At 38.6% G+C, this 12,231-nt stretch overlaps 1 pseudogene; it reads right to left on the bottom strand.

The window, feature by feature from the left end:
* Positions 1-10,715: 10,715 nt before the first annotated feature.
* LOC141625249 (small nucleolar RNA R71) lies at positions 10,716-10,814 on the bottom strand (annotated as a pseudogene).
* Between the last annotated feature and the right edge of the window lie 1,417 nt (positions 10,815-12,231).

Raw genomic sequence — 12,231 nt, 5'->3', positions numbered from 1 at the left:
ACAAAGAGAGTTTAATGGTTGTACATGTTGTAGTAGATTTAGAAGTTTGGGGCTTGATGTAGAATAAAAGATTGATTTGTGTTGTGGTTGATTTTGTTAAAGGTCATGACCGTGCTTGTAGTGGTGTGATGTCCCGGAGTGCGAGAATATTTCGATAGTGTTGACAGTTGGATGATGATGATTATGAGTTCGATAGTTTTGGCAGTTGGATGATGATGTTTATGAGTGTGAGTAAACTTCGAGGACGAAGTTCCTTTTAAGGGTGGTAGAATGTAACATTCCGTTTGATATCTATGAGTGTCTTGATATTGGATTTGCTAGTGGATGATATATTACGGAGCTAGCAGCGTTTGTGGACGGTAGTTGGTAGTGTATGGAGTTAGTGTCGAGAGAGATATAATGTAGTTGATACGATATCGTGGGACATGTTGTGGAGGTAGGCATAGTTGGTGGAGTTGGTGTTAAGAGTTCATGTATTATAGGGTGAGGTTTTGTTTTGAGTTTTTAGTTGCGTTGTTATGTCTTAATCGAGTAGGTAGGTTTGTTTTTATGTGTGGGTTGAACTTCGGGGACGAAGTTCTTTTTAAGGAGGGAAGACTGTAATAATACAGTTTTATGAGTCTTTGGGTACTCTATCGAGTAGGGCTTACTCTGTCGAGTAAGTAGTTTTTGACGCAAATCATTAGTCTGCCTGTAGGGTACTCGATCGAGTAAGTTGGGTACTCAATCGAGTAGGGAGCACTCGATCGAGTAAGTCACTTACTCGGTCGAGTAAGTCACTTACTCGGTCGAGTAAGTCACTTACTCGATCGAGTAAGTGTGTTTTACGGGTTTGTTTTGACGGGTTTTGCTAATAACGCGAGATTAATATAAAAGGCTTCCGCCATTTTCTTTAATCACTTTTCACCTTTCTAAACCTTTCAAAATAAAAAGAAGTTATGTAGTTCTCTCTCGTCGCGTTGTTGGCAAATCCTAAGGGCTAGAGTCATCGGATCGTTGTGTTCTTTACGCCGTTGAGACCGTCGTATTGTGGGTAAAGTCCTAATACAATTTTTAAGCTGCTTCATTGATTTTAGTTGAAACCCTAATTGGGTAATTTGGGGGTTTTGGGAGTATTGTGTTTATTAGATGTTGATTGTATGATTGTATGTTTGATAGGAGGTGATTGTATTGAAGAACGATTTTGATTAGCTTGCTAGACCGTCTGTGGTGGTTGCATTCCGGTAGGGTTTCCTATTCAAAGATTAGTTACATGATGTGTGTGGTGATTGTGCTGTAGTTAGTTATTGTTGATTGATTCAGACGGTTGTGATTTCATATTGTTGATTGATTCAGACGATCGTTGATGTTGTATTGTGGTTGTTGTTTATCTGTCTGTGTTCTTCGGGGTGCATCCCTCGCTGAGTGGAGTCACTTGCGAGAGTGGCTTCACGCCCTTGATTCGACTTCTGAGGAACCCGCCACAGAAGGGATGTGCACATTAATGAACATGGGTTTATAGCTCGATGAAGATGAGCGGGGCTTAGGTGGGAACGGCTGCGGTCCCCCACTAGCGGCGAGTAGTATCTGTTGCGATGGGTACTTTGGCAGGGCTACACACTTTAGTGTGTAGTCAGTTATGAGATGATTGGAGATGGAGACTGGGATTGTGTGTGAGCTGTTTGTATGATTGATTCAGTGTGGCTTTGATTGTGTAATTAGTACTGACCCCGTTTAATGTTTTAAAAACTGTGGTGATCCATTCGGGGGTGGTGAGCAGTTATTGAGCAGGTATGATATGACGCACATGGGATAGCTGGGATGAGTCCTCACGTGGCTGTTAGAAGAGTCTTCCTCTTTGTCAGACGATGTCTTATAATTGTGACAGTTTTAGCTAGTGGACATTTTTGAGTACTTTGTTTTTCAGTTTAATAGTTTTGGTTTGGACATGTAATCACTTAAACCGTATTTACTTTTAAAGTATGTTTCTTTATTGTCTTATGATTATCATTGCCTTGGGTAACCGAGATGGTGACATTTCCATACCTTAAGTGGTCCTGGTAAGGCACTTGGAGTATGGGGGTGTTACAAAGTGGTATCAGAGCGACGATCCTGAAACCTGTAACTAATGAACCTAATGAATATAGGGATGCAAATTAAAATGAACCCGGGGTAGAAGTTGTAGGAGCTAATGCAAAGGCTTGGGAGAAGTCCTAAAGTCGCAAACTCGCCCTACAATTTTTGAACCGGTCACCATGGGATATGAGTCGGGATCGCTATGTGTTTATCTTGTGAATTGTGTACCAATATAGTGATGTGTGGCATGAATCGGTGTGATTTTGTATGTTGTTGATTGAAAGCATGATAGTTGTGTAGAAGTTGTTTTACGAAATGGCAATATAGAAATACGGAAAGAAAATTTGTTTGTTTTGAATTATACATAGAGTTATGTATATATATATATATATATATATATATATATATATATATATATATATATATATATATATATATATATATATATATATATATATATATATATGTTGTTGGTAGTGTTGTACGAGTTTATATAGCTGAAAGTTTGAGTAAGAGCATGAATAATTAGTGGAAAAAGATGAATAATTGTTGCATGATAATATGATTTCTGATAGAGCATGTTGTATGATAGAAGATATTTTATACTGTTGTTATGCTTGGAACATGTGAATAGGAGACTTGATGTTATATATTTGTGATTTTGTTTACATAAAGTTATAGAATAAAAACATGTAGGTAATACATGCTTGGTAAGTTGAATGATGTATGTGCATAATGGATGTTGTTGCTTGGCTTTTAAAGATAGTAACATGTGGTTAGGGATGCTGGTTTTATGAGTATTGAGTTGTTTTGTCTACCTTGTTGTCGTTTAAGTTGTTTGGAAGTAAAAATCAAGTAGTTGTGTTTTTCGATTATAGAGAGGTTGTCTTTAAACTGTTATAACATGGGACGTATAAATGATTTTAATGTGATTTAAATTGGAGGTGATAACGTGTTCTTTTACGATTCTAATGATAGGTCACACGCTCAAAACGACCAAGAAACGAGTGAGTTATGAACGTTTACGAAAATTGGACAGTGCGGAGAAATGCGTAGGGTAGTCGATCGAGTGGCCCTCACTCGATCGAGTGCACCTCTTGTTACCCGATCGAGTAGCTCTGGTAATTTGTTTTACGTGCTTCTGACCTTCACCTACTCGATCGAGTAAGTCACTTACACGATCGGGCGACCTGTACTTGATCTAGTGACTCATGTTTTGGGTCATATGCTTATCTTTTGACTTTCTTGCCTATTATGTTTAATTCAAAGGTGCCCTTTTGCTTCTTTATGCATTGTTTTACGTATGTGTCGGTCCTGATGCATAAGTTAGCCATTCGTATAATGTAAAGAGTGGCACCTATGGTGATTATGAGTTCGATGGGGAGGACATGAGTTGTATGTGGTTGTGATAGATAGTGGAAAAAGAAAAGGAAGATCGGTATGGCTTATTGAGGCATGGAGTATGTTTAATGAGATGAGGTGAGTGATATGATTGTGTGTTGAGTAACGTAAAAGTAAGTGAATGTGGGCAAGGGATGATGTGAGTCTAAGGGACATGAGAATGAAAAGATTGGAAGGAAGGATGTGGATAGTAGCAACTTGAGATGTTAAGGATTATGAAGGGAGAGAGTTATAACCGGGTTAGTTAAGAATATATGCAATGGAAGGATCGTTGTAGATATATGGAAAAGAATGATGTATTAAGAGCTTAGATTGAGTTATGCAGCGATGTGGATTTGTAGATTGAGATTCAGTTTGGGAAATTTGGTTTATCAAGAGGTTCAGTTTCTTGGTTTTGTGATATCTGATGAGGGGATATATGTTGATCTCTTAAAAACTGAAGCCATAAAAACTTGGCCAACTACAAGGAACATCACTGAGGTCAAAGGTTTTCATGGCCTAGCTTCTTTTTACATAAGATTCATCCAAGATTTCAGTACAGTCATGGCACCAGTTACTGAGTGCTTGAAGAAAGGAGAATTCAAATGGAATGAGAAAGCTGAACATTCCTTTGAAGAGATTAAGAAGCTGATGTGCCATTCACCTGTTCTCATTCTACCAGATTTCAACAAATTATTTGAGGTGAACTGTGATGCCAGTGGAGTGGGAGTTGGTGCAGTGCTGATGTAAGGGAACAAGCCTGTGGCTTATTTCAGTGAGAAATTAAATGAGGCAAAGCTTAATTACTCTGCTTATGATAAAGAGTTCTATGCTATTGTCAGGGCTCTGAAAGGACTTTTGTGTTGTATTCATATAATGAAGCATTTAAGTACATAAATGATCAGCACAAATTAAATCCAAGGCATGCAAAATGGGTTGAGTTTCTACAATCATTCTCATTTTCCAGCAAATTTATTCAGGAAGAAAATGTGGTAGCTGATGCACTGTCAAGGAGGTATATTATGCTCAGTTTCATGGAGAAAAGGGTGCTGGGATTTGAGTACACGAAGGAATTTTTTGCTGATGATCCTGATTTCAAAGAGGAATGGAATTTACAACAATCAGGTCAAATTAAGAAGGGGAATAAATATCTGATTCAGAGTGGATTTCTGTTCTTAGGAAACAGGTTATGTGTTCATAAGGGAGCCTACAGAGGATTGTTAATTAAAGAGGCTCACTCAAACGGTCTTGCTGGGCATTTTGGAGTAAGATCAGTTCTATTGGCCAAAAATGCCGGGTGATGTGCAAGATGTTATCAGAAGATGTGCACCATGTCAACAATCCATGCCAAGTCCTATTTTTAGACTTGTTATTATACCCCTCTACCAGTTCCACACAAGCCTTGTGAAGATATTAGCATGGACTTCATTATGGCTCTTCCATGGACGCAGAGGGGAAAGGACTCAAGTATGGTGTCATTGACAGATTCAGTAAGATGGCACGCTTTGTTGCATGCACAAAAAAGGAAGTTGCTATGAGTGTAGTTAATCTTTAAGAAAATTTTAAAGCTTCATGGGATTTCAAAGACCATTATTTTAGATAGAGATGTCAAGTTCATGGGACATTTCTTGAGGACCTTATGGAAGCTAATCAAGACCAAGATGCTGTTCAGTACCTCTCACTACCCTCAAACAGATGGACAGACTGAGGCAACAAACAAAACTCTGGGTAGGATTCTAAGGTGCATTATGACCAAGTCTCTAAGGGATTGGGATCTGAAATCGGCTGCTGCAGAATTTGCATTCAACAGAGCTCCATCAAGCAGCACTGGATAAAGTCCCTTTGAAGTTCTTTATGGTGAGAATCCTTTGATGCCAACTGATCTAACACTAGTTAAGAGGGATTCAGTTGATTATGATGCCAAGAAGAGGGTTGAAAAAATGCAACAGATCCATGCTCAGGTCAAAAAACGATAGAGAAAGCCAATGCTGGGTATAAGGCCAGGAAAAGTCCTAAGAAGGCAAGAGAATTCCAGCCTGATGATCTGGTTTGGCTACACCTGAGAAAGGAGAGGTTTCCTTACATGAGGAATAATAAAATGATGCCTAGGGCAGATGGTCTATTTGAGGTGACTAAAAAGATTGGGCCAAATGCTTACAAGCTCATGGGTTGGTGCTTTTGAATACTGATGGCGCTTCAAAGGACAATCCAGGACCGGCAGGGAGTGAGGGCATTTTTAGAGATGAGACGGGTAATTTCATAGACGCTTATTTCTTTTCGGGTAGATATTGTTCTTCCATGAGGGCCGAACTTCTAGCTTTGGTAACAGGATTGGAAAGAGCTAAATAATTACACGTTGACAAGCTTCTTGTCCATATGGAGGATAATCTACCATGTATTCGACTAGTTGCCGAAGATCAGCTAATGAGTAACAATCTTCGAACCTTGGTTAACAAATGTAAGACTTTCATAAACAACATTACCTGGAAAGTGAAAATCGACCATTTTTACAGAGAAGCTAACAGAGCAGCTGAGTGGCTAGCAAATAAAGGACTTACCTCAACTGTCGACATTAGTGTTGTCGAATATCCGTCAGTGGAGCTATTTCTATTTTGCGTGTGGATATTCTTGGGGTTGGTATTTCCCGTGTAATAGCTAATTAGTCATCAAGGTCGCACACATTTGTACAAAAAAAAACAAGCTAAGCCCGCCTGGAGAATATAGCGTTTATGGTACTTTCAACATAGGATACCTGAAACCTTACTATGAGGGGTCTGATGAAGAGGAAAGTGATAAGGATTTGAGGTTAAATCCAAATCAATATGGGGGGGTTGGAGTAGGAGCTCAGTAATCTAGCCTTAGCCCTGACCCTAACACAACCAGATCAAGGTCCATGGCTAGGACATGAAACCATGATAGCCCAAGCTCAGCTAACCTGCATCCAAGCTCAGTCAGGACTAGGTCCAGATCTTTGGTTAAGGGATTTCAGGCTGGTTCAGTCCCAATTCCAACCTCAGTCTAAATCTAGTTCAAGGCAGCAACATGTACATAAGCAGGCATGTTATCTGAAGGTCTTAGTTATGTTTTCCAGTTAATTCAGCATTTCAAATTTATCGGCTGAAGAATCAAGAACAAAGGATAACATTCAACAAGTTTTCAGTAAACCTGTGATCAAGACTGCAGCAAGTACCTTGGTTTTGTTTGGACTCAAAATCTAGGTAATATGCGAGGAATTAATAATCTAAGGGTCAACATACAAGATTTAAATACAAGTCAAGCCTTTTAAATGCTCCTGCACAACCAAACAAGAAGCCTGAAAACTGCTTTATGCCTTTTGCTTTATTGTATTTTGACTCTATTTTCAGTTTGTAAGAATTATGTATGTTATTTTGTAAGCTTGCTAAGGATCATTCTAAGCCTTAGTATTATGAGAACATTGTAACTTTGCCTGGCATATATAAGTCAAGGACCATCAATGACACATGCGGACTTTTTGATTAAAAACTTGCATTTTCAGAAAGTAATCTTTCTGAAAATCATCTCTTGGCTGTGTGCTTGACATTACTCCCTTGCTTAGTGCTGGGAGAGTGAATATAGGTTCTTTTCTATGTGATGGAGCCTAATTCACACCCTCAACGCATTGGCTTACTGCTTTGAGTAAGATTCTATCCATTTCCATAGTCAGTTGCAGCATTATCAGAAAATCTGTCAGAACGGACAGTTTGCAGAGTGAATTAAAAATACTTACTCACTTAAAAATCACCAAATTTTACTCAGATTTAGTTTTCATATTAAAATAATTTATCACCAATTTTCATGATTTTAGGAGATCATTTACTATTTTTAACTAAATCTAATATTTCATTGCATCCGGGTGAGTTAATCCGTGTCCTGAGTTTTATTTTCTGTAATTTTGGTCAATTAATCCAATAATTAAAATTTCAAACTATCTAAACCATTATTTTTAATGCAAAAATAAATGGGTGGTTGGGTTACAAGTGGTCTAATATGCAAGATAGAAGAGAGGTAAAGGGGGTAACAATCCATTAGGGGGGGGGGTCCCTATAGTGAGAGGAGTGCAATTTGGGTGTATGAAATGAAGGAACGAGGAGAATAGAAGGCTTTGATGTTATTAATAGGAAATTGCATTTCCTATGTAAGGATTCTTCATATTATCAAATTCCTCATCCTAAAGATCATTCACCTCCTTTGTAAGAGAACCATCATTATGGCCAATCTTACCTCTTAACTCTTTGCAATTGAAACTTTCAAAGGCAACACTATTTCCTATTTCTTCTTTATTCCTAAATCCTCCAAACAAAGCTACTTCTATTTCATCGACCTCCATGCTCCATGTGTAGGCTTCCCTCTCATTTTTCTCAATGGGTAGCTCATTATTCAAGGAATTAAAATTTGGAGGCTAAAGCTTAGAGTCACTCTCAAGGTCATCGACATTGCAGTTACAAAACACGGCTCATCAAGATTAGAGGCTTTCATGGTCTTAGTTAGATTGAAGGTCTGTAATACCAACCTTTTTGGAACTAGACTCTGACTCGAATAGTGGGAAATCAATAAGAGAAGTGTGTCTTAGTCTGTGGGTATGGAACCTTGTGCGTGAAAATCAATCCGAGAGGAACTAGAGGGGAGGACTCGGCCGAGTGAAGCCCACTCGACCGAGTAGTCGAGGGACTCGACAGAGTCGAGAGAACTCGACCGAGTCGGACCTTTCAGACACGGGAACCGAGATATAAAATCAGATTTTGGGCAGATAGGTCATTTTATTTCTTCCTTTCTTTAGACCTTTGGCTTCCTAGAAACCCTATAAGCCTCTCTGATGTGACTTATATTTGAGTACATTTAGTCCTCGAATTAACCTCGTTCCTATACTTTCCAGCATATATTAAGGTCATTTCTTATCTTTAATTTCCCATTTTGCATATTCTTTGAGGTTTTGAGTCCTTGGTAGGAGAGGATCACTAACCTTGCATTTATGGAGCGAAATGGAGCTAAATGGATTGCATCTAATGACCAAGCATCGAAGAGGAGACCGATACTAGAGGCCTAAGAAAATAAATAAAGTGAAATGGGCAATGATGAAAAGATCCTTGCATCCCCAACACAATCCCCACGGATTGATAAGGAGCCAACAAGAGAACAATCCTGTCCAACAATCCGAGCGGCCTAAGCTCAGGACAAGCGGATCAGAGTAACAATACGAGCGTCCCTGAGCATAATTTGAGCGTACCAGAGCTCGATCCGAGGGTCCCGACTGCCCGTCCGAGCGGATCTCCTTACAGGACAGACCGTGCTTCAAGTGAAAACGAGCGGATCCTGGTGGGAGTCGCAAGCATGATCCGCGCATGTCCCTCGGGAGTTGCATTTCCTTAAGCTTCTCTTAGGGTCTTAATAGTCATTTAAGCCCTTAGTTACCCTAATCCTTGTACTTAATTTTAGTATAAATACCCCTTTTGTACTACCTAGATTATGATCCATTCTTAATCAATTCTTAATCAAGTTTTAATCAAGCTTTAATCTCATTTTAATCAACTCTTAATCCTCTCTTAATTTAGTTGTAATACATTTCCCAATATTAATCACATCTTAATCTTTCCTTAATTTCTCAATTGTTCTTAGTTTTATTTGGGTAATTAGAAGATCATTTGGGTTTATTGGAGGATTGACAACCTTCCATCAATCATCAAGTACTTCTATTATTCTTTGCTTTATTATTTGGATCATCTCCATAGGTATAATTCCTTTTTACCCTTGTTTAATTATTGTTAATCACATCATTTATTCATCATGTTTTGCTTTGTTAGTATGATTGACAACCTTATTAGCATACTAAACTTGATCATGAGTGAGTAGTTCTTTAGCTAGGGTTAATGGGGAATTAGGGGAAACAAACATGGGAATTAATCTATGCTTAATCTAATATGTTTTCATAATTAATTTGCTTGCTTGTTGTGATTTCAACCTATGCACATGTTATGTTTGATGAAATGCGAGCCTATGAATCCTTGCATTTTGTACCCATCTCCTATCTGTTCAATGAGGCTAGTAAGACATAAACCAACTCGAGCCTCATTAGACCATGCATAAGAGTTGAATAGGAGGAGACTAAGTCAACTTTTAGGTGTTGTACAATCTAGATGACTCGGCTCCGGGACCTAAATTCTCCTAGGGATTGTAAGATATACACTAACTCGATCCCATCACAACAATAAGTGCTTGCATCTATTTGAGAACATGTTTGTATAATCTATTTCCATGAATCCCTTATGAACCCATGACACCCTAGTGCCTTTAATCATTTGTTTACATACCCCTTCAATTGCTTTACTTAATTTACATTCCTCTTGTTGATTAGTTTAGACCACATCTCATCTCAACCCATAATTTGTGACACCCTAAGACATAGCTACTTACAATTGAAAATCCTACATCAATACTCGTCCCTTGGGATCCGACCTTTACTTACCTCTTTACTAAGAGTAGTTTGTGAAGTTATAAATATTGTTTTGGTTGTTAGCTTTTGACGACGAGTTATAGCCACACCAAAAATGGCGCCGTTGCCGGGGACGGTGTTCAATTGATTTGCTTTTCGTTTATTGTTTTTACTTGTGTCTTTCTTTACCTTAAGGAATTCAATCTCCGCAAGGTTGTTCTAATTATTTTTGAGTTGTTTGACATTTTGCATGACTAGAACATCACAAGGTAATTTATTATCTATTGATTTCGAGATTGAAAGGACCTTAACCAACAATAGAAGATTTGCTAGAGGTACTTCAAGAGTTGTAGGTATTGGTGATTGTGGACATTCAACCAAATAACATTGAGTTTGTCAACCCTTTTGCAAGAGATAACCCAATTTAAAACCCACCACAAAATCAACCTAAAATGGCTAAATTTTCATCACATTCCGTACCAACCGAAGAGAACCTACCAAACGGTACTCCTACACCACCATATTTAACCGGTAATTTCATTGCCAAATCCGTATTCATACAATTAGTTGAGAGGAGTCAATTTGGAGGGATGCCTAGTGAAGACCCTCATTTACATATGGAGACTTTTTGTGACTATTGTGATGCAATTTCTCAAACCGGAGTTACTCAAGACAAAATCCGATGGGTATTGTTTCCTTTTTCTTTGATCGGTACCGCAAAGCAATGGTTGAAGAACCTAGACAAGGCTACCTTTGGTATTGATTCATAGAAGAAGTTAGCACTTGCCTTCTACAAGAAATTCTATCCTCCGGAGAAGACTAATATGTTAAGAGCCCAAATCACCGGGTTCAAACAAAGGGATGAGGAGTCATTATATGAAGCATGGGAGAGATTTAAGGACACTTGTCGGTCTTGCCCACACCATGGGCTTAGTGAGTGGTTCCTTGTGCAACAATTTTGGAACGGTTTATATGAAGATTCCCGCAATATTCTTAATATGGGATCTAATGGGATGTTTACCGAAGTTGATGACAATAAAACATGGGCCAAATTAGAAGAGATGGCGGTTCATAATTCCCAATATAGTTGGCCTCGAAAGGCCACAAGAGGAGGAAAGCATGCGGTAGATTCCATCACTCAAATGGGTACTCAACTAAATGCTCATATCGACACCATCAATTTGAAGTTTGAGAAGGCCATGGATAAGCTTGATGAAGCTTCCAAATCACCCAAACAACATGTTAATGCTATGGTGGCATCATCCTCAATCCGAAGTGGAGTATGTGAAAGTTGTGGAATCTTGGGACATGATCAAAGCGAATGTAGGGGAACAAGTGAACAAGTCAATGCTTTCCATTCCAACTACTATAATGAGAACACCAAATTCCATCCAAATCTATCATACAAGAGCCAAAATGTCCAAAACCCCCAACAAACATACACCCCACCTCCAATGAGAAACGAAGCTCAAAGACCCTTTTTCAACCAAAGCCAAGGTTACCAAAATCAACCTTCCTACTGTTAGGTTCATATACCTATTATTAGACTTCTCTAATAGTGAACAAATTAACTTGTTAATTATATGTTCTTTAGATCTAGTGCATGCATAACAAAATGAAAGATTTATAAGAAAAACAATGTTTTTTTTTTTTTTTGTGAAATGTAAGAATTCCATTAATAACCGTAACAAAAGTTACAACACCGTTTTTTGATTACACAACAATTTCAGTTCCTAAGAAGGAACCTACATATGCAATTTAACACTACTTAGCCACATAACATCTCGACTTACTAAATTAGGCTGAAGACGTGAACCAACTCGCATTTTACGTAACTTCATTATCTGTGAGACAACTAGAGTAGGCCTAAGGATACAACCAGCAACTCTAGCCTGATTACGCTGGAGCCAGATGTGGTATTGTGCTGCAAGGACAGCACACACCAGGACCCCTTTCTTCAACTTTGAATGTTGTCCAGAAGCTATAAGGTGTACCAAATCAGTTGCAGGAAGAGCAACATCCAACAGTTGACCAAGCTCATTAAAGATCTTGCTTGCATATTCACACGTCTGAAACAAATGAATATGATTTTCTATCCCCTTGCCACATAATAGGCAGTCAGCATCAACAGCTATACCTAGTGACAGCAGCCTCTCCTTGAGAAGAAGAGCCTCTCTAGCCACAAGCCAAGCTATAAATTGTTGTTTAGGGATGCACCAAGTATTCCATATCTGTTTGCGCCATGTTACAGTCTGGAATTTATGTCTGAGAAGCTCATAACCACTTTGAATTGTATAGCCTTTAGTATCTACCACCCATTGCCCATTGGAATAACCAGCAGCCAGTTT

Source organism: Silene latifolia, chromosome X (genome assembly GCF_048544455.1).
Source record: "Silene latifolia isolate original U9 population chromosome X, ASM4854445v1, whole genome shotgun sequence".
Taxonomy (NCBI): Eukaryota; Viridiplantae; Streptophyta; class Magnoliopsida; order Caryophyllales; family Caryophyllaceae; genus Silene; species Silene latifolia.
This window is presented reverse-complemented; position numbering and strand designations above follow the sequence as displayed.